Genomic DNA, 21117 nt, shown 5'->3' on the forward strand with positions numbered 1-21117 from the left:
CCAGGATTGTATGCTTTATAGACAAAGATACAGGGGGGTTGTGGACAGCAAGGGCACCCACACACAAAGGAACAAGCCATAGGGAGACTAAGGCAAAGTTTCTAGCAGTATTGTTTGCAGGGAGTGGCTGGTGGTGCTGCCTAGCAGTGGGATCTTGAGAGATCTGTGCTAGAGCGGAGTGAGAAAAAATAAAAACAACGATCCTGACTGGTGGTGTCCTGAGGTGGTGCCTAGTGAAAGGCGGTAGCCACAAGCAGGTGGGAACCTGACAGGTGGAGCCAAAGGTGGGATCATCACCCAGACCTATGTGGTTGTATGGGGGGGTGGGAGCCAATGCGGCCATGGATCGCGGGATGGGAGCTCTACCCTCACACCCTAAGGAGGGGCCTATGGCCCCAGGGTGCTGGCCATGCCCCTAGTCTCCCCCTCCCTCTGTCTTTGCCTGGCCCCACTCTTTGCCTAGCAAGAAGTTTGGTCTTGCTGCTTCCAAAACCAGGGGAAAGAGCCACATTTGGAAGCAGAGTTTTGTTTTGCTTTGTTTTAACAATGTTTTTCAGGTTTCAGAGAATCTAAAGAATTTCTTTCTCTTGCATATACTATCGTTCAGCATTCTGGAGAGAAAAATAGTGCAACCCCACCCCAACCTCACGGGGTACATTTTTTCCTTCTAATTGCAAAATAAGTAACCCATGTACTTTAACATCTGTAAGGTGGCTGAAATGGATATCATTCCATTTTTCAGAGAGATTTATATAATCCTTGTTAAAGAGTAATAGGTCACAGCTGCTGGGTGGCCATGTGGGTTTTCCACCTGCCATGTCTTGTCAGTTTGAAAACTCTGAATCACCAATTAACTGGGGTTGAAAACATCATGTCTGAGAAGCCTCCTCCAGACAAATTTCATTTTTTTCCCTAGGAAAGCCATATGCCATTCTGGGTGATGGGGGAGTTTGTGTCTGTAGTGTATTCTGTATGGAAGTGAGATCACTTAAAAACTTAAAATTAAAATTAATTGTAAGAAATAATTTTTAAAAGAAGTGAGAACATTATGCTAGGAAATTATATAAATATTCCTGCTTGCCTAAATGTAGTAGAGCCTGACCCTTTTCCTGTGATTATAATTTGTTTTAATTGTTTTTAATATTACATTTTAAACTGGGGCCTGATGGTGAAGGGTGGGGCATCATCATCATCATCATCATCATCATCATAACGGAACAAACATTAAAACCAGTTGCTCTATAAACTGCTAATCAGACATTTAAAGGGACTATTACAGTTTAAGCAGACTTTCATAAGAGCTCCATCTGCTAAACCAGGAAACCTTTCCAAACAGGATGCAGCAGCCTGTCCCTCGCACCCTTATAAAAATTACAGTACAAAAGCATGGGTAGTATAGACTCCACAGCACCAGAACCACCCAGACACCTTCTCTGATCATGAGGTGTGCCTTGGAAGTGGCCTTTCATCATCGCAGAGGGCATGGCATGAACCCTAGCCAGAAAAAAATGCTCTCTTATACTTTGGCACAGAGAGTTTGGTGAAACAAAGGGAACATTCTTTGCTAGAGGAAACTTTTAGTCTTAGGGCTATAGGGGAGCAGGAGAGGTTTGACAGGGCTATCATACTCTGTCAATATCCAGCATTCTCGGCTATGGGGCAGTACACAAGTATAATAAATAAATAAATAAATAAGCCCTGCCCTCAAAGAAACTAAAGAGTAGAGGCATGTATTGGCTGTGTGTGAACATCAGAGATGGGGGCAAATTTTGGCGTTTTCAGATCTGTGACCAAATTCTGTCAGAATCTGTAAATATCCTGTATCTCTTTGGATCAGGTTTGACTAATGCTTGTGACTGTCAGCTATGCCAGTTTTTTCCAAAAACAAATCCAGGGTGAATTTGACAACGTGAACAGCTTTGCTCTGAAGTGCTGTGATGTGTATTCCGTTGAAGTTCCGTCTCAATGAGGTGATATCAATCGCCATTAACATCTTTGGTCAGCACCTTAGTAACCTGAGGCAAGAGGCAGAATTGACCTGCGATGATCTGCCTAATTTAAATTTAAATAGAAAACTCAAGAGACCATCAGTAGAAAGATGCCAACAGCATTAGGAATTTTGTTAGCTATTACAAGCTGATCGGAAATAGGGGAAAAATTCAGAGGGGAAATGTTGTGGGTCAGCACCACAAGCCAGTTGCGAAGACCAAAATATGGGCCAGAACCAAACAGCGAACTCCATCCCTAGTGAACATATGCTGGAAATTCGTCAGGGTTGTATCCAGTGCAAGTTCTGCTCTGGGTAGACCAACTAAAATTAATGACCATGACTAAGGGAACAGTCCAAACCCAAGATACGCCAGGATGAGCGCATCAGGATCTGAGGATCTCTGGTTCAGCCTGGTAAACTCTGGCTCAGTTGAAGCCCGCTGAGCCGAGGCTGCGTAAGTCCCCCCAGAAAGGGGCGTGGAGGGGCATGGTGGCAGCAGCAGGTCTGGGAAGGGGGGGAGACTTAAGCTGGATCCTAACACGGTGGAGCTTACCCCAGCAAAAAGTGTGGCGTAAGTCAACTTCTATTGGAAAGGGTGGTTTCCTCACTGCCAGTCAATAGCCTTGTTCCTGAACAGGGTTTGGACTTGGCATACTTTACACTGGCTTTCTGTAGATTGCTCCCTAACTTTGATCCATTCATTTCATCTTTGTATGCAGGTTTGACTACTGTGCACGTTTTTTGCAAGCAAGTTCCCCTAATATAATGCATTTTTTGTGCCCTATTTCAAGTATATGCACTTTTGTACCTATCGCTTGGCTGGGGAACTCCACTGCAAAATTTGGAGAAGTGTGAATTTTGAAGATGGCTGTATTTCAGTTGCATATTGTTTTGGAAAGTGTGAATTTGGTAAGTTCACTTTTAAATGCGAACTGAATCAAATTTTCTCCCCTGTTCCTGTTAAGTGCTTTCGCCTGGCTGGAATGTGCCCTTGAATTGTGACAATGGCTCCTGCTGGCCTAGATGGAGAGAGAGGTGTGCGTGTGTGTGTGTATAAATCTCTGATTTACACTTTAAAAAAAGGAAGAGTCTGCACCATCCATGGCTACACCCACTTTTGCCTCTGGCCCCACCCACCATTCTATGTGGCCCCTGGAAGATTTCTTCAGGAGTCAGGCTGAAAAAGATCTCCCACCCCTACTTTAATTTGATTAATTTATCAATTCAAGCAGTGAAAAGCTTGGAGTCCTGATTATAAGTTATGTGAACAGAAAAGCCAACTACTATGGAATTGGGAAGTCAGAACTGAGCTGACTGTCATGTTGTCACTTCCAGTACATCCAGGTCTCTCTGAGAGTTGCTTACATGCTTGCAAAAGAGGCATAGAAGAAATGAATGAACCTCTGTTTTCCTTTTTAAAAGAGCTGCTGATATTGTGTGCATAAGACAACGGTGAACTAAATGTGGTCTGAGTCAGCTCATAAATGTTTCAGAGGCAAGGAACCTTTCAGGCCATTAAACCACAAGAGTGGAGCACCGACAATGCATTAGATTAAGAAAAGAATGCAGGCAGCAAGGAGATGCTGCAGACAGCAGCAAGGTGTGGAATATTCACAGGCTGTCGAAGGACCAGAAATGGCATCACAAAACATGTTGATTGCCCCCACACCTATAAAGAAGACTTGAGAGGGAATGAAATGGTAGAAAGGTTATATTTATTTAACATAGCAAATAGAAGATCTGCAACCTCACTAGCCAGATTCAGGGTTGGTGCAGCAAATGGGCCCAGATTAGCCCAGAAATGGCCCCACAAATTGCAGCTCACTGGGGTGGAACAGGATCCGCTCCTCTCCCCCATCCCATCTCCAAAACACCCCATTTGAGGGCTTTACACTCGCTCTTGCCACAGAGGATACTGCTGGCAACAGCCTTCCCCAACCTGTGTCTTTAGTAGGTGGAGTTGGGACCTGCACAGGAATGGAGCCTCCCTGCCATGCAGGTAGAATGTCACCTCTGCCTCATCCCACCTCCTCCAGTGTGATGGACTCATGGGATGTTTGGAGTGCTCTGCCTGACAGACAGTCCAGGAACCCTTTCTGGCCCTGCCCCCACCCACCTCTGGAATAGCACTTGACCTTGAGAAAGCCCCTTTTATTATGTCATGCTCTGCTCTTCCCCTGGTTTCCTCCAGCCTATGAGGTAAGCAAAGGTCTCTGTGTGGCCACCTCATTCTCAGCAAGAAGAGGACCAGTGCTTGTGATATAATCTCCCTTTACGCACTTGGCCACTGATCTTCATAGGAGCATAAGAATAAGAATACTGAATGAGACCACTGGGCCATCTAGGTCTGTGTTGTCCATGCTGACTGGCAGCATCTCCTGAGGGTTTCAGGAAGGGAGTCTTTCCCAGCCCTACCAGGAGATCTCATCAGGGATTGAATTTGGGACCTTCTGCATGCATAGCAGATGTTCTATCACTGAGCTATGGCCCTTTGTGGGAGAGGACAGAACTTTAGGTCCCCCAAAAATATTCCAAGAGGCTTGACCCCTGTCACTTATTGCTCCGAGAAGGACATCAGGTCTGGCTGAGAAGAAGGATCTGCTCCACCACCCACCTACCCACCTGCATAAAATGATGCAAGGCATGGAGAAAGTGGATAGAGAAAAGTTTTTCTCCCTCTCTCATAACACTAGAATTTAGGGGCATCCAATGAAGCTGAATGTTGGAAGATTCAGAACAGACAAAAGAAAGGACTTCTTCAAATAGTGCATAGTGAAACTATGCAGTTCACTCCCCCAAGAGGCAGTGATGGCCGCCATCTTGGATGGCATCTGAAAGAGGTTTAGACAGATTCATGGATAATGACTATCAATTCTTACTAGTCATGATGGCTATGCTAGGCCTCCATAGCTGGAGGCAGCATGCTTCCAAGTGTCATTTTCTGCAAACTACTGGAGGGGAGAGTGCTCTTGTGCTCCTGCTTGCATGCTTCCCATTAGGGCATCTGATTGGCTCCTGTGAGAACAGGATGCTGGATGAGATGGACCACTGGCTCGATCCAGCAAGATCTTTTAATGTTCTTACCAGGGCCAAGCCTTTGTATTCAGTTTGCTCCCAAGCAGCTCCTTCTTGAACCTTGGCTGAGTTGACCTTCAATAGGCCAGAAATGCATGCTGCCCGTACTCACTGCCTCATGGAGAACTCATGCAACATGTCTAAGTTTGCGAGCCCTCAGGCATCACACTAGTGGACTCTGCCACTCTTTGGCCAGGTGGCTGCTTCAACTCTTCTTGCCCCTAGCAACCACTGCGCTGGGATGTTTTGGGGACAGCAACTGCATAGAATCATAGAATAGTAGAGTTGGAAGGGGCCTATAAGTTAATTGAGTCCAACTCACGGAAGGAATCAAGCTTAAAGCATACCCAACAGGTGGCTGTCCAGCTGCTTCTTGAAGGCCTCCAGTTTTGGAGAGTCCACGACCTCTCTAGGTAATTGGTTCCATTGTTGTACCACTCTAGTTGGGAAGGTTTTCCTGATGTTCAGTTGAAATCTGACTTCCTGTAACTTTAGCTTATTATTTTATGTTCTGCACACTGGGACAATTGAGAAGAGATCCTGGCCCTCCTCTGTGTGACAGCCTTTCAAAGACTTGAAGAGTGCTATCATAACTCCTCTCATTCTCTTCTCAGCACTAATCATGCCCAGTCCTTTCAGTCTCTTCTCATAGGGCTTTGTTTCCAGTCCCCTGATCATCCTCATAGCTCTCCTCTCAACTTGTTCCAGTTTGTCTGCATCCTTCCTAAAGTGAAGAGTCCAGAACTGGATGCAGCACTCGCAGTGAGGCCTAATCAGTGCCGAAGAGTGGGGAACTAATACTTCACGTGATTTGGAAACTATACTTCTGTTAATGCAGCCTAAAGTAGCATTTGCCTTTTTGTAGCCACATTGCACTGCTGGCTTATTTTCAGCTTGCGATCAACAACAGTTCCAAAATCCTTTATGGGTGAGTTCGCTATGCCTGAACTCTACTCAGTTACTCATTACTTAACTTCAGAGGAGCCCTGCTGGATCAGGCCATGTGCCCATCTGGTCCCGCATCCTGTCCCTACATGCTGATGGGAAGTCTGAAAAGAGGACCTGAGGATAACAGCACTCTCCCCACTTGCTATTCTCATCAACTGATACTCAGAGGCACACTGCCCCCGACATCAGAGGCGGAACATAACCATTGTGGCTAAGAGCCATTGGTGTAGTCTCTTGGGATGGCCTTCCAAATGTGCAAACAATTGTGGGGAAGGATCTCTCTCACTCTGTCTCAGCAGCTGCTGGGCCATGTGAATGACATAACAATTGCCTCACTGAAAAGGGCTGAGAAGAGAAAGAATCACAAAATGGTGCAGGTCCACCAGCAGCCCATTCAATGGAGGAAAAGGCCTCTGCATCAGCCACCACTGAGCTTGCTTTGACAACAGTTCTTGGTCCTCATCTGTTCAGAATGGCAAGGAGGTTGGATGTCCCATGAACTGTGTGTGTGTTTAAGGACGTGTGTTCAGGAGAGCAAGTGCAAACAGACACTGAGCAGGAAGAGCAAACCATCTCTAGTGCATTGTGGATTTTTGAAGGAATATTTACTGAGACCTTCCATGGGCACCCTAACGGGTTCAGACAGGCAGGCTGATGCCTGAGGGTGCCACATTGGTGACCCCCATTATCTGGCATCAGTAGTCACATGCACACGCAGAAAAAGAAATGGTGGACAATATTTGGGGGGAAACCCTCAAAGTGTCCTGAAGAGGGGAGATGAAGAAAAAGAGAAACCTCAGAAGTTTTTTCAGACACAAAACATCTTCCAAGAAATGTTGGCTCAGCATCAGCTTCAACTGCTCCTGTTCCTTGTGTGCATTTCATAAAATGCGGCTAATTAAATAGAGTAAGAACAGCTTCCATGGAGAATTTGTTTCAGCTATTCAGAAGACGCATCTCAAAACAAATGAGAAATTTTAATGGGGAAGGAGAAATGATCCTGTCTTACTTAAACCTCTCAGTTCTCGTCATGATGGCTCCCACCTGCCAACAGCACTGTTGCTTGTAAGTTTCAATGCATAGATGCATGCACGCACATACGAAAAGGAGAGGAAACGTTTATCGTCTGCCTCAGTGCATTGATGATGGATTTTTATCCTGCAAACGACGGAAGCACGGAAGAAGGAAACAATTGGAAATGGCCCAGCACACCCTCCCTGTCCTGCTGCTACAGAAATAATTCCTCAAAATAAACCAAGGTGATGAGATCAAAAGTGAATGGCAGAAGGAAACTGTGGCAATTGGAAACACCTTTGTAATGGTCCCAAAGCACTAAGCAACACAGGATTTGATTTTTTAAAAGCCAGCTTTATTTATTCTTTACCTGTCAAAACTCATCCTTCTGCAAACACTTTCCCTGTTTTAAAAAAGTGTGTTAAAAACACATCTTGCTAAAACATATTGGGCTTTTTTATTTGTTTATTACACATTTACCACCTGTAAATACATACACACTGTGGGCAACAGACCTCTATCCAGTGGCTTCTCGTGCCCATTGGGACTGGTGGGGCGGAAAGCAGGGAGCCCAACAGGAAGTGGAGGCAGAGCCAATGACTGGCAGAGCCAACACATTCTAGTTTTGGCCCCATCCTCCTCCCTGCTGAGTTCTACAAAGGTCTCAAATCACTGAGACATCACTGGTAATTGACAGGCAGTTGCTCCCCGCTGGACAAGTTGCAATGAAGAAGGCAGGCAGGTGGGGGCTGGCTGAGGGCAGACTGAGGATGGTGGGGTGGTGCCCCCTTCCTCCTAATGGCCCACCTTCCCCTGCCTATATCCACACGCTCTATCGCACACCTATGATATAAGATGTAATAGATGTAATCGCTATGCTCTTTTTTGAACGGAGAAAGGGGCTATGAACGGGGAGGGCGTGAGAACGTCCTGGGCCCCACCGAACACAGGCGATTCCTCAGCAGCAAAGCGTGACCCAGATCTTAAGCTCAGGTGGGATGGGAGGGAGAACTGGTGCTGTGCTGAAAGAGGTCCACCATTTTCTCAGAAGGTTTTCTCTCTGGCAAGACAAGACGCTCTTCTCTGCCTCATTCACAGGGCATTTGATAATTTCTTTGGAATTCCACTGGGTGCGGATTGAGCTTATTTTATCATTCTGGTGTGCTACTGTGGTTATCAGGGGTTTTTTTCCTCCTCTGAAACCAGGGGTGAGGACCTTTTTTCAGCCTATAGAAGCAATAGACGTGACTCTTAGCTTTGTGCAGTAAAAATCAGAGGTTTTTATATACACCCACAGCGCACACTCATCTCCCCGAGCTCCATCCAGGCAAGCAAGGGGCACTATCACAGTTTAAGGACACTCCAGCCAGGCAAAAATGGGAGTAAAGCACCAACACATATTACAAGTGTCCTGAACCAGTGGGGTGGGGGGTGACAGAAAGGCAATCTATTCTTCCCTAATTCCTCTTCTTATGTGTTTATTGCTTTGGTAAGCTTTGCTCCTCCCCTTCCTCCTTTCTCTCCCTCTGCTCTGTTAGTTAGTTAGTTAGTAATGGCTCCGAGTGCAGAGCCACATGGTTGCTTCAGCATGTATGCATTTACCTCTTTGTAGTAATCAACCTTAACTTCCTTTATTCTTTCATCTACCAGTCTTAATAGAAGAGTTATTTCTGCACTCTGGTGTAATATGTGTGTGTTTCATTGTGTTTCATGATGTTTTCATGGCACTTCTCATTTTGCATGGAGTACAGTGGCAAACGCTGACGGAACAGACTGTGCGCTTCATGCATCTTCCCAACGATGTGTCTGATTTATTGGCCCAGGAGTCAGACGCCGTCAACAGATAACACCTCTGTTCAGGGGTCTGGCATTGGATATTGATTTCTTACTGGGCCAAGTTCAAGGTGTTATTATTGCTATATAAAGCCCTTCACAGTTTTAGGCACTGTTAGAGGCGCCACATAATACTCATTCCGCACTTGTAAGGAACAATTCTTTGAGTGTGGCAGCACCTACTCTTTGGAACTCCCCACCCCTTTACATTAAGCAGGCATCTTCGCTCTGTTCTCTTCAGCATCCGCTTAAAACTTTTTTCTTTCTTTCGGTGAGCCCGTTTAGACACATAGATGCGGATATGTTTTAATATTTTTAGCCTGTTTTGCTTACAAAATGTTTTTAATTACATGTTTTTAACTTTTATTGATAATTTTCATCTCATTTGTAAACCACTTAGAGTTCTCTCTGTGTGTGTGTTCGGATAACCGAATTTCAAAAAATGGCTCAGTTCTCAAGTTGTTTCGGAAAGTGTGGATTTCATAAATTCAGGTCGAAATGCGAACTGAATAGAATTTCTCCCCCATGCCTAGCCCAGAGCCATTCTGTGGGCAAAGTAAGAGGACAGCTGGATTGCCTAGTGCTCCTCCTCTCAAAGCCAGCCAGGCCTGAGAGGTGTTGCTGCCGCTCTCCCTGCCAAAGCCCACTGCCTCTGTTTTGGCCACTGACGTTCTTAGAGGCACCATTGCAGCTGGGACGCAGCACCCCTGCTCCGTTAGTCTGTCAGGAAGGGTCTGCAAGGCTGCATCTCTGGTCCCCTCTGGAGAACCCCTTGCCGAGGGCCCTCTCAAACCGGTCCCCAGCACCCCATATATTAGTGTTCATCCCCACTGTGAAAGGCGGCAGACAACAGCATTGGGGTACAAGTAATCTGGTACAACACATGACGACAAATGGAAAGTCAGTCAAAACGGACTTTATTGATACATTTAAAACGTGAAAATACGATATATCTTACAACAAAACAGTCCAAGGAACATACACAAAGCAACAACCGGTGCTACCTCCCTCCCTCGCTGTCCAGAAAGCATTTTGATTTTTTCTATTCCAGATCTTCTATCACCAGCTCTTCTGGAAAGAAGGGAAAAGAAGTGAGTCTTAATTATGGCCACTTTATTGGACTTTGCAGATCCAGAGCCAGTCTCCGGTATGCTTGGGCAGCTGATGGGGGCCCATATCTTGGCTGGGGTCAATGGGGCTGCCATTCACCCACCTCCATCATCCTCTCCCTTCTCAGATCATTTGGTCCCCTCCTCCTACAGTCATTGGTCTTCACCATTGAGGGAGGGCATCACCACAGCAGATGGCAATTGCCACTCAGTCCTGTCCCCCCACCCCACCCCATTTCTCTTGGCCTCGGGGCAGGAAGGCTGGAATTTCAAGACCCCACAATTTGAGAGGTCAGCTGGTGTTATGGCTAAGAGTTGGGACACGCTCACGCCCTAATGAGCGACAGGCGATGTCTTTCGGGTGGAAAGTGAGGCCTGTGGCTTGGCTCTCTGCTTCCAGGATGGAGATCTTACCTTCACTGGTTCGGGAGCAGAGCCAGGACAGCTCGGGAGGGATGATGGTTCTCACAGACTCCAGCTGTAGAGAGAAGAAAACGCTGCATCAGGTCCTTTTTCCAATCCCAAAAATCAAAGTGTGGGTACCCCAAAGCAGGACTAAGGGAGATTCAGCTCCTCAGTCCCACTCCTTGCCGGAGAGAGCCTTTGTGAGCTCTGCCGCCTCGTGGGCGGAGGTTGAAGGGCAGCCCCAAAACAGAGGGCAAAGAATGCCACCTCCATCATCTGGGTCCCATTCTGGTCCCACAGGGAGACCCTGTTAGTTCTGTCCCAGAGAGCAGGCTGGAAGGCTCTCAGCTTTCGTAAGCTGCTTTGAGACCCTCTTGGGGCCATAGAGTACAAGTATTCTAAATCAACACAGAAAGGTGAGATACTTACGGTCAGGTCTGGGAATGTGAGTGCCTCGGCCAGCAGCCATTGGAGGCTACTGGCTGCCAGGTCCCTTTCTGTTTTGTCCTTTCCCTCCATGTAAATGCGGAGGTCCTGTGGGAGGAAAGAGCAGCTCAGCATCAGGGGACCAGACAGGCTGCCACCACCAGTCACCAAGGCATTTCCCCCACTAGTCGAGGGAGATCCCAACCCATCTGAAAGGACTGCCTTCTCTGACATGGCCCAGGCCAAAATCTGCACTGGGGCCTTCCCCCGGGTGCCCCACCCAGTAAGCTTGGGTACCTGGCCTTGCACATCATGCTCAAGGCTACTCTGCAGCATGTTGCCAGACATGTGGCACAGTGTGGCAGGGTGTTCAGCTTGCCTACCGAGAGGGAAGGGGCCTGCGGGGTGCCTGGTGGGTAATTCCACTGAGAAAAGGTGTGTAGGGGGGTGATGCCTCCCTACCAGGCTCTGCTTCAGTGAAACATACCCTCCCAGCACACTTACTTCAATTATGCTTGATAAAGTTTCAAGGGAGGGGGCTTCCGAAAGGAGGCCCCTCAGCATCAATTCAAAAATGGAGAAAAAAGAAAGACAATCAATTTTTTAGCAACGGCGATACTCAAGGAACCTGGCAGAACAGAGAGAGGGGCCAGACCGAGAACAATCTTCTCTAACAGAGTCCACTCAAGGGCTTCCATCTGCGGAACTGGCATGGCTGAAGTGCTCCCTAATACTTGTCCTGTGCTTGGAAATCGCTCTTTTGGGTGGCAGCACAACACCAACTCTTTGGAACACTTTGTCTATTGACATCAAGTGGTGCCTTTGTGGTATTCCTTTCAGGGGCTGCTGAAATAATTTCTGGTTAAGCAAACCTATCCAAGCATATCGATATTGATATGCTCTTCTCTCTTTTTAGTAAGCAGCAGTTTTGACTGTGTTTTAAATTTCTTGTTTAATCTGTTTTCATTAATAATCCTGATGTTTCTTGTAAATACAGAGGGTTTGAATAGGGCATAATTTCTTTTAAATGTGGAGCACAGTTTTTAAAAAACTGTTGTATATAAACAGTTCTGGAAACTCTCAGGAGATATATAGAAATCAAAACACAAGAAAAATGATCGAACAATAAAGAATTTACCTCGTTGTCATCCTCAGTAAATTCAATCAATTCATAGATTGAATAGAATATTCCCTGGATAATCGTTCTTTTCATTTGTGCCGAAAATGGAGGCTTCATTAAACTGGCAGGATAGAGGAGGAAAGATGAGGTGGATTTCCCCAAAGACCTGTGAACAGTCAACAGGGGGTGTTGGGAGCCCCAAGCCCCCCCCATGCCTCTCTTACATATTTGCGTACTGAGATATCCCTCCCCCCCCCCGAGAAGAAGAAGCCTGGGCTATGCCTCACACCAAGATGAGGAGGGGCCTGGACTGGTGTTTGCTCCCTCTCCCCCAGAGTTAGCCATCCGAGGCATCTCAAAGGACTGGCATTGGAGGCAGAGAGAACAGACACCAGCCCAGGACCAGAGTCAGGATCAGGCCTGACCCACAGCCAAGCCCACCAGATCTGGGGCTCTATAGCTTGAATCAATCTAACATCCCCTGGGTATCACTCTACAAAAAGCTTCATAGCAGTGCCCCTCCCTCTAACAGAGCATTCTAAGGTATATACACTAATTAATATTAACTTGAATCCTCTGAAGCTTTCTGACATCCTACAATCACAATAAGATGACATTCCCCCAGAAATGCACTGATATTTGCCATATTCCTCATGGGCTCAACAACCACACATTCTGTCATGGCCAGTAACATAAAGCCTACTCCATTGCCCTACCCCCTGCCCTTCGTAATGACACCATGCATCTTGGGCTTCTAGATATGGGGGTTCCCTTACCCAAATGTCCCGGGATCTCTCATAAGACTGGTAGACCATCTCCTCAGTGCAGCCCAGGTCATGTTTGAGGTTGGTGATCTTGTTGAGATTTATCTGTATCACGTCATTCACCTGCACTTCCAGATGAAAATACCTGAAGAAGAGTGGCACAGTCAAGTCGGGCTGAGTGAGGTTCTACAGTCTGATCCTGTGTCCCACATTTCCCCTTTTCTTCTCCCTCCCCCTCCCGTCCCCAAAGCCAACTGGCTGATCTTATTACAGACTGAAATTCAAGCACTGCTGGTAAATGGGTTATGGCTGAGCTGGCTCTGCTTCCTCATTTGGCACTTCCAATGACAAGACATAGATAAGCAGGTTCGTCCTGAGGAAGGAGAAGAGAGAGGGCCATGGGTGCCTAACAGCATGAAGGGCACCAAACAGCACGAGGGAAACAACAGGGCACTGAACGAGGAGTGGAATCATCCGTTAATCTAAGTTCTCTCAGAGTCTCACTTTTCTCATCTTAAATTTGTGATTTTTTTAAGTCTTGAAAATTCTTCTGAAAAGGATTGAAAAAATTCACAGAAATGTGTGTAGAAGGATCCTGCCCTGATCACAAGTGGGGTACAACACCCCTTTGTATGGCTTCCACTTGCTGGGTTCTTTGGTCTCAGTGCCCCACCTTTCTTATTCCACGGGCCTCCCTTCCTCCCAGTTCTGCACAAACACCCCAACCTTGCGGTGGATTGGCACACTCCGTCCCTTTGGCTGTCCTCCATTTCCTTCTCAGACCTTACAATTTACAATTAATCTTTATTAAGCTTAAAACTAATCCAACAGTTTCGCAGGCAGAGAAGCTCATCTACATGATAAACGCACACCTCTAGCAGCTGCAGGTGGGTCAGTGCAGGAGAGTGACCTCTTCTCCATGCTCCAGCTCCTCGTCCCTGGTGGCCTACTGGTTAGGATTCGACACAATCGCCATTCTCCAGCTCTGCTGTACCTAAAGAGAAAGAAGCATTCAAAGGTTGGCCGATTTCCTTTCGCCTGCCTAAAGTGGCGCCTTGGCTTCGAGTTGGGTTCCTTTCGTTCCTGGCCCTGCCTGTTTCCAGATTGCTGACTTGGAACTCTGCTCAAAAGCCAGCCTATGACTCCAGCTCGATGCCTCAAATATCAAAGCAGGAGAAGTGGGGGCTTTAGCTGTCGCCATCAGGACAAGCACCAAGAGCTGGTAGGAAGAGGCAGAGATGACGTCTGTGCTGCACGGCGGGGGGGGGGGGAGGACTCCAGTCGCATCTAATCCTGGAGACAAGTTCAGGGCAAGAAAAGTCATATTTTGAAGCATAAGGTTAACTAACCTTGTGAGAAGTTACTATGGGCAACGGTGTTCAGATTTACAGCTTTACAATTGTCCCTAATTTTGTTCAATGTGTATTTACCCCCTGGTATTCAGAAGGGGTACCTTGGTCCAAACTGGAATGCTATTCTTTGGAGCAAAAACTTAAAAGCTTCCTTCAGCGTTTCCAATTGTAGTGGGAGATTTGGATGCTCAGATAGGGAATCAAGTGCCCAAATGTCTCCTATATTATAGCAGTAATGAGAAGTTAGAGGGGAATCTAAAGACGCTCACATTAACTTTGCTGGGAAATGTCTGCTGCAATTTGCCAATCAAATGGAGTTTTATGTTCTAAATGGTACCTTTGTTATGCTACGCATTAAGGTGAATACACAGCCCTGCCCCTGAAACATTGAATGTCTTACCCACCATCATTGGAAACTTGTCAAATTTCCCCCACTCTGCCAGTTGCCAAAAAAGCTTTGCAAACATTTCCTCTTCCCTACCACTCTCTTTTCCTTTTGTGTCATGTTAGCTTGATGCCAGGGACTGTCTTGTCATTAACATTTGTGAGCTGCTCTGGAGGACTTTTGGTTGAAAAGCTGGGTAAAAATGTTTTCAATAAATAAATGCTGATGTTTTTACAGGAAGGAACAGAAACAAAAAGACCAAATGAAATAGCAGATTAGGCTCTTAAGTGGGGCAGTGTTTAAATTTATAGCTGGGATCTAAAAGTACTGTTGCATGAGCAGAAAATACTTGTTTGTGCAGAACGGGGAGGGGAGATCCAAATGGGCAAGTGTTGTCAAGAAGCTGACTACAAGGCAGGGGTTGGGTTGACTCGCAACTACCCAACCGCTATTTGCCCCTATAAAGAAAGCAAGCTTTTGAGAATCCTTCAGGGCGGGGGGGCAGAGATGGCTGAATGTTGTAGCTGTAAGGGGTGGGGAACCTTTTTGGCCCAGGGGGCCGGATTTTTCTCTCTCCCCAACTTGATGAAAGTGAAACACGAACCTTCAGATGTCCCGTTGCTTCCTGAAAGGCATTTGAAGGTCAAAAGAGCCCCTTGCTTCCCGCAGCGAGGCAAAGCCCAGCCTCTTCCTTCATTCGCACAGATAAATATTCTCCAGAGTTCAAAAATCCTTGAATATCATGTGGGGGGAAAAATTGTTCAGAGCCAGTGTGGGATCCCCACCCTCGTTGCATTGGAAAAAAGTTTTCCAAATCCTCTTCTGCAACCGGTCAGCATCCTGAATTGAATGCAATCTTCGGTGCCGTTTCTTCTCTGGATGACTCCAAGTCGGTCCCTTTTGTCCTGAAAGAAATGGATGGGGAAATCAGAGGGTTCCTTGAATTTCACATCAAAAAGAAAATGGTTCAGAGCCGGTGTGGGATCCCCACCCTTGTTGCCAAGTCCTTAAGGTGGTTTCAACCCCTGGCCAGGGCCGGTTCTAAAGGGTGGCTAGGTGGGGCACTTGCCCGATGGCCCTGGAGCTACAGGAGCCTCTGAGGGGCCCCTGAGGGGTCCTCCGCTCCCGTTCCGCGACCCCTGTGCCCCCCACACTCCCCACCTACCTGTCAGCTGGCTTTTTAGTATTGCCCTTAATGAAGATGGCAGCCGCAGCTTCCCTAAGGTACTGAAGCCGCTGCCGCTATTTTAGTTGATGGCAGAGATGTGCGCGCGTAGCACGCACGTATGCCATCAACAAAGATGGCGGCGGAGGCTTCATTCCCCTTAGGGAAACCGCGGCCGCCATCTTCATTAAGGGCAATGGTAAAAGACGAGACAGGTAGGTGGGGGCGCTGTGGGGGGCGGGGAGGCCACGTGCGGGGGGCTGTGGGGGGGAGGGGAGGCCACGTGCGGGGGGCTGGGGGCCGCACGCATGCATGCACATGTGCCGGGGGCCAGGACAAGCTGATACTCAAGGGCCCCCGCATGCCTGGAGCCGGCCCTGGTTCCCAGGATTCTTTGGTGCAAGCAATGTGCTTGGATGTGTATGCAGCTTTTTTTTTTAATCAAAAGCAATTGTGAGAGGTCAAATTGGAAGCAGAGGACTTGTGCAGGAAGAGGATGCTTAGCCATGGAATGCTGCTGTCCTCAAGGGAAGCTCCACGTCAACATTCCAAAAGGGCAGCTTTGTATTTAGGTTTGCCAGCACAATCCCTGTGGACGAAGGAGACGCTGGCAGGATTGGACCATGCCCACCACCACCCTGTCAGCTGATGGACAGGAGGCTATGGTTTGGGGAAAACAGCAGCTTCCAAGGCAATCTGTGGCGCTGCTAAAACATCTGTCCTGTCAAAAATGAGAAACTAAGCCTCAATCAGGCCTCCTCTCCCTCAACTGTCATCTGGGAGCAGCCATTCCACCAGGCCACCTCAATGGGAGAGGTTGAAAGCAGGGCTCATTCCATCAGCTCTGCTGAAAGGCCGGCTCCATCAGCCACTACCTGCCCCTGAACTGTTTCTATAAGAGCTGGTTGATGTAAGGACTACTCTTTAAGAACTGGTGCCTGAGTTTGCTTTTTTCCTCTTCCCTCCCTGCCCCTTTCCCCTTGTGTGTCATACTTTTTAGATTGCAAGCCTGCAGGCAAGGGACTGTTTTGTACTGATTGATTGCATGTAAGCAACTCTTGGAGCCTTTTTGGCTGAAAAGTGGGGTACAAATACAATAAATAAGGCAGGCCACAACCGGTGGCTTATAGGGAAAAAAGTAAAACAGGTCTCGGCAGTTGTGGTGGAATTGTTTGGCCCCAAATAATAGTCGATCACGTGCCTTGGAACCTTCCAACTCTTTTCTTTGCAACAGCCTCAGAGCAATCGGTTCAGCTTTAAGAAAGAGGGATCTTGCCTTCTTTGGTGCTCCACAGATTGTATTCTCAACACCTCGCATGTCCCTCAACATCACGGTTAAAAATGAGCACATTCAAGAAGCAACTGTGATGACGTCCTGTGCGAAAAAGGCAAATGCTATTTTAGGCTGCATTAACAGAAATATAGTTTCCAAATCACATAAAGTACCAGTTCCCCTCTATTTGGCACTGGTTAGGCCTCATCTTGAATACTGCGTCCACTGCTGGACAGCGCACTTCAAGAAGGATGCAGACAAACTGGAACAGGTTCAAAGGAGGGCAACGAGGATGATCAGGGGACTGGAAACAAAGCCCTATGAGGAGAGACTGAAAGAACTGGGCATGTTTAGCCTGGAAAAGAGAAGACTGAGGGGAGATATATCACTCTTCGAATACTTAAAAGGTTGCCACACAGAGGAGGGCCAGGATCTCTTCTCAATCATCCCAGAGTGCAGGACACGGAATAATGGGCTCAAGCTGCAGGAAGCCAGATTTCAACTGAACATCAGGGAAAACTTCCTAACTGTTAGAGAGGTATGACAATGGAACCAATAACCTAGGAAGGTGGTGGGCTCTCCAACACTGGAGGCCTTCAAGAGGCAGCGGGACAGTCAGCTGTCGGGGATGCTTTCACTTGGATTCCTGCATTGAGCACGGGTTGGGCTCAATGGCCTTTTAGGCCCCTTTCAACTCTGTGATTCTATGATACATGACTGCATTATTGAGCAAGGATCAGCAGGACCTCCCCGAGAAGTAAAACAGAAAGGAAAGGCGATTGACTGAGTTGAAGATGACTGGCTGAGAGGGGCAATCTCAGGGAGTTACTTTACTGCAGGGGCAGAAAGAGCAGCTGTCAAATACCTACAAAATCAGTTGGAAAATAAAGACTAATAATAATAACATTAGTAATAGTTCAGTTTATATCCTGCACATCCTCCCAAAGGAGTCGAGGGCAGCAAATATATCAATAGCACAATATCATTAAAAACATTATAGAAACAGTTAAAAACCATCACATTCTGTCACCTGATGATTGCAGAGTTGCCCGGATCAGTATTTTTCAGCCATCAAATGCCTAGGTAAACAAGAATATTTTTTAATTCTTCCTGACAGTCAATAATGAGGGAGATAGGTGCACATCACTGGGGAGGGCATTCTTCAGATGAGGAACCACTACTAAGGCGGCCCTGTCATAGGTTAATGCCAACCGGGCAACTCCCAATAGTAAGGCCTCCAACACCAACCAAATTGTTATTAGCAAACAACCCTCGCTCATATGCTTTAATAACTGTCAGTAAATCCTGAAGCTACACATTGAAATCTCTGTTTTTCCTCCCTCATTCAACTCTTGACTAAGGCTGCAATCCTAACCCTCCTTACCCGGCAATAAGCCCGACTGAATTCAATAGGACTTACTACTGAGTAGACATGGTTAGGCTTGCTGTCTGCAAACCCTGCTCTTAAATGACCCTGACTTTTCAAACTGCCGTTAACAGACTCATGGCCATGGAATGCTGCTGTCCTCAAGGGAAGCTCCACGTCAACATTCCAAAAGGGCAGCTTTGTATTTAGGTACTAGCTTGGTAGCCATAGGCGAGCAGGAACTCCATGCAGGTGAGCAAGCATGCTGGCAGAGGAGGGATCAAGCAATCCATCCCGAGATGGATCACTGTGCCTGTCTCCCCCCCACACTCTTTTTGGCAAGGGGCTTTTTTGTTTCTTAACTGAGCCTGCTAAAAGCTATCAAACAGCATTTCTTTACACAGCAGCTGAAGAACATAACAAGAGCCCTCCCTTGTTATATCCCAAGCCCATGGGGCGTGGGCAACATCTCCTCTGGCGGACCCCCCTCTTACATTGATGTGTACCTAGCAATGGGTGCGGACAACAGCAATGCTCCAAATCTGCCATTTTAATTCCCCACAATGCCTTGGTGCTCCCAACTCAATGTCATTCCAGGGCATTCTGGGACGTTTAAATGTTGGCACACAGACCAAGCTGGTGGTCCCTGGCAGCTGCCCTAGGAGGCTAGATACTGATGCTAGGCATGGCTTTGTGCTGGGTCAGACCAAAGCTCCGTCTTGTCCAGCAATCCTGTTTCCCACAGTGGTACATAAGCAGCGTGTGCAGACAATAGCTTTCTTCCTGTGTTTCTCCTGCAACACATAGCATTCTGACTTTAGGTACACTGCCTCTAAACCTGGAGTTTCTACATAGATATTGCAACTCACCAAAACATGGAGGAGGTAAAGATATGGCCTACTGGCTGGAAAAAAACACCCTACTCTGGATTTAGGGCTTGCAAGGCCAAAACCAGCATTTTATATTGGGCCCGGAACTGAATCGGTAGCCAATATTTTATTTATTTCATTTATATCCCACCTTTCGTCCACGGAGCTGAAAGTAGTGTACATGGCTCTCCCCATTTTATTTTCACAACAGCCCTGTGAGATAGATTCAGCTGAGAGACATTAACTGGCCCAAGGTCACCCAGTGAGCTCTGTGGCTGAGTAGGGATTCAAACCCTGGTTTCCCTTGTGCTCATCCAAAACCCTCACATGACACCACACTGGCTAATATGATCTGGGTGCCCACAAGTGTTCTAGGAGCTGGAGTCTGTGGCCAGTGCAGTTTCTGAACCCTCTTCAAGGACAGTCTTGTGGAGAGCGTGTTGCAGTAATCTAACCTGAACGTAACCAAAACATGCATCGCTGTGGCGAGATTTCTCTGGATAAGGCCCAGAGCTGCCAAATCAGCCTAAGCTGGTAACAAGCAATTGATGTCACATATAGCTAGGTAGCAGACAGGTCCCTAACCTTTTGGGGCCTGTTTGGAATTTTGAAAACCATTGAGGGCACCAACATAAAAATGGCTGCTGAGGGAGGGGGCACAGCCAGACACAAAACACCCTTTTCACAGAAGGCAAAATTGGATCAAGTAACTAGAAGACAAGTAACTTCCTCAAAAGAAAAATGAGGACAAGGCACGGGGTGGGGGGGGGTCTGAGTCCAAAACTACTTTGAATCTACATAACCCCATTTCACAAAAAGCAAGCACACACCCACACACCCATTTCACAGAAGGCAATCTCTTTCTTTCTCTGCCAGCCAACCAACTAGAGTTGCCAGCTATGGTTGAGAAAAATCTCCAGTTATTTTTTTCAAACCGAGATTGCTTTACCCTTCTAAATTCTAGTTAGAATTTACAGATCTAATTTCACCCCTTCAATTCACCTTTAATCTGTAAACCTCAGGGAGAGTAATGGGTCTCCCTGGACACCAACTCACTCTTTGGGGCCCTTTTTGTCACCCTCCTAAGCTTGCCAGATCCTCCCTCCTGCAGCTAGGCGACCGGCATGAGCCCTGCGTCCCAAAATATCTGAATCAAATGTAATGCTTTTACCTTAAAGTTGGGTTGGCTTGCCCTCGGTTTCCTTTTGCATTTGTATCTGAGCAGACCTCTTGTTGTTTGGAGCAGATCTGGGTTCCTTTTTAAGAAGCTGAGAAACTGCATAGGTCACGTTAACGTTCAGTCGCACCTCCACGAGGCCTGGTTTTGTCCTTAGGAAGCTGCCATACATACAGAGTCAGACTAAAGGTCCATCTAGCTCAGGCCTGTCTACACTGGCTGGCAACAGCTCTCCAGGATTTCAGGCCGGGGAACATTTCCAGCTCTACCTGGAAATACCAGGGGTTGAACCTGGGACCTTCTGCATGCAAAGCGGGTGATTTACCACTGAGGTGCACTAACTCACCAGGATTCCCCTTTGAAGGACTAAGAAAGCAGATTTATTGGGGGAATGAATGAACCCCCAGAGCTAGCACCTGCATGAATGCTAGTTTACTCTCTCTAGCCCTTCTTGGACTGTCTCATCCCCTCCCCACGTCTCCTGGCTTCATTTTGCAACATTTACCCAGGACTGGTTTCCATAGTTTTTCCCGCTCTTTACAGACTTAAGCCCCTGCTTGTATCTCCTCCATCTTCCTGCTCAGGCTTCTTGACTCCATCATGTGCGGCTTCAAGGGGGCTTGCTTCTCCACTGTGCTGCCCCACACCTGGGACAATCAGAAACCCCTTGCAGTTGTGGCCTTTTCTTAAAGGCTGAGGAGTGATGGCTGGACAGGAGCATATTGTACATGATGGCTCATCCCCTCCCCACGTCTCCTGGCTTCATTTTGCAACATTTACCCAGGACTGGTTTCCATAGTTTTTCCCGCTCTTTACTGACTTAAGCCCCTGCTTGTATCTCCTCCA

This window comes from Rhineura floridana, chromosome 17 (assembly GCF_030035675.1).
Source record: "Rhineura floridana isolate rRhiFlo1 chromosome 17, rRhiFlo1.hap2, whole genome shotgun sequence".
Taxonomy (NCBI): domain Eukaryota; kingdom Metazoa; phylum Chordata; class Lepidosauria; order Squamata; family Rhineuridae; genus Rhineura; species Rhineura floridana.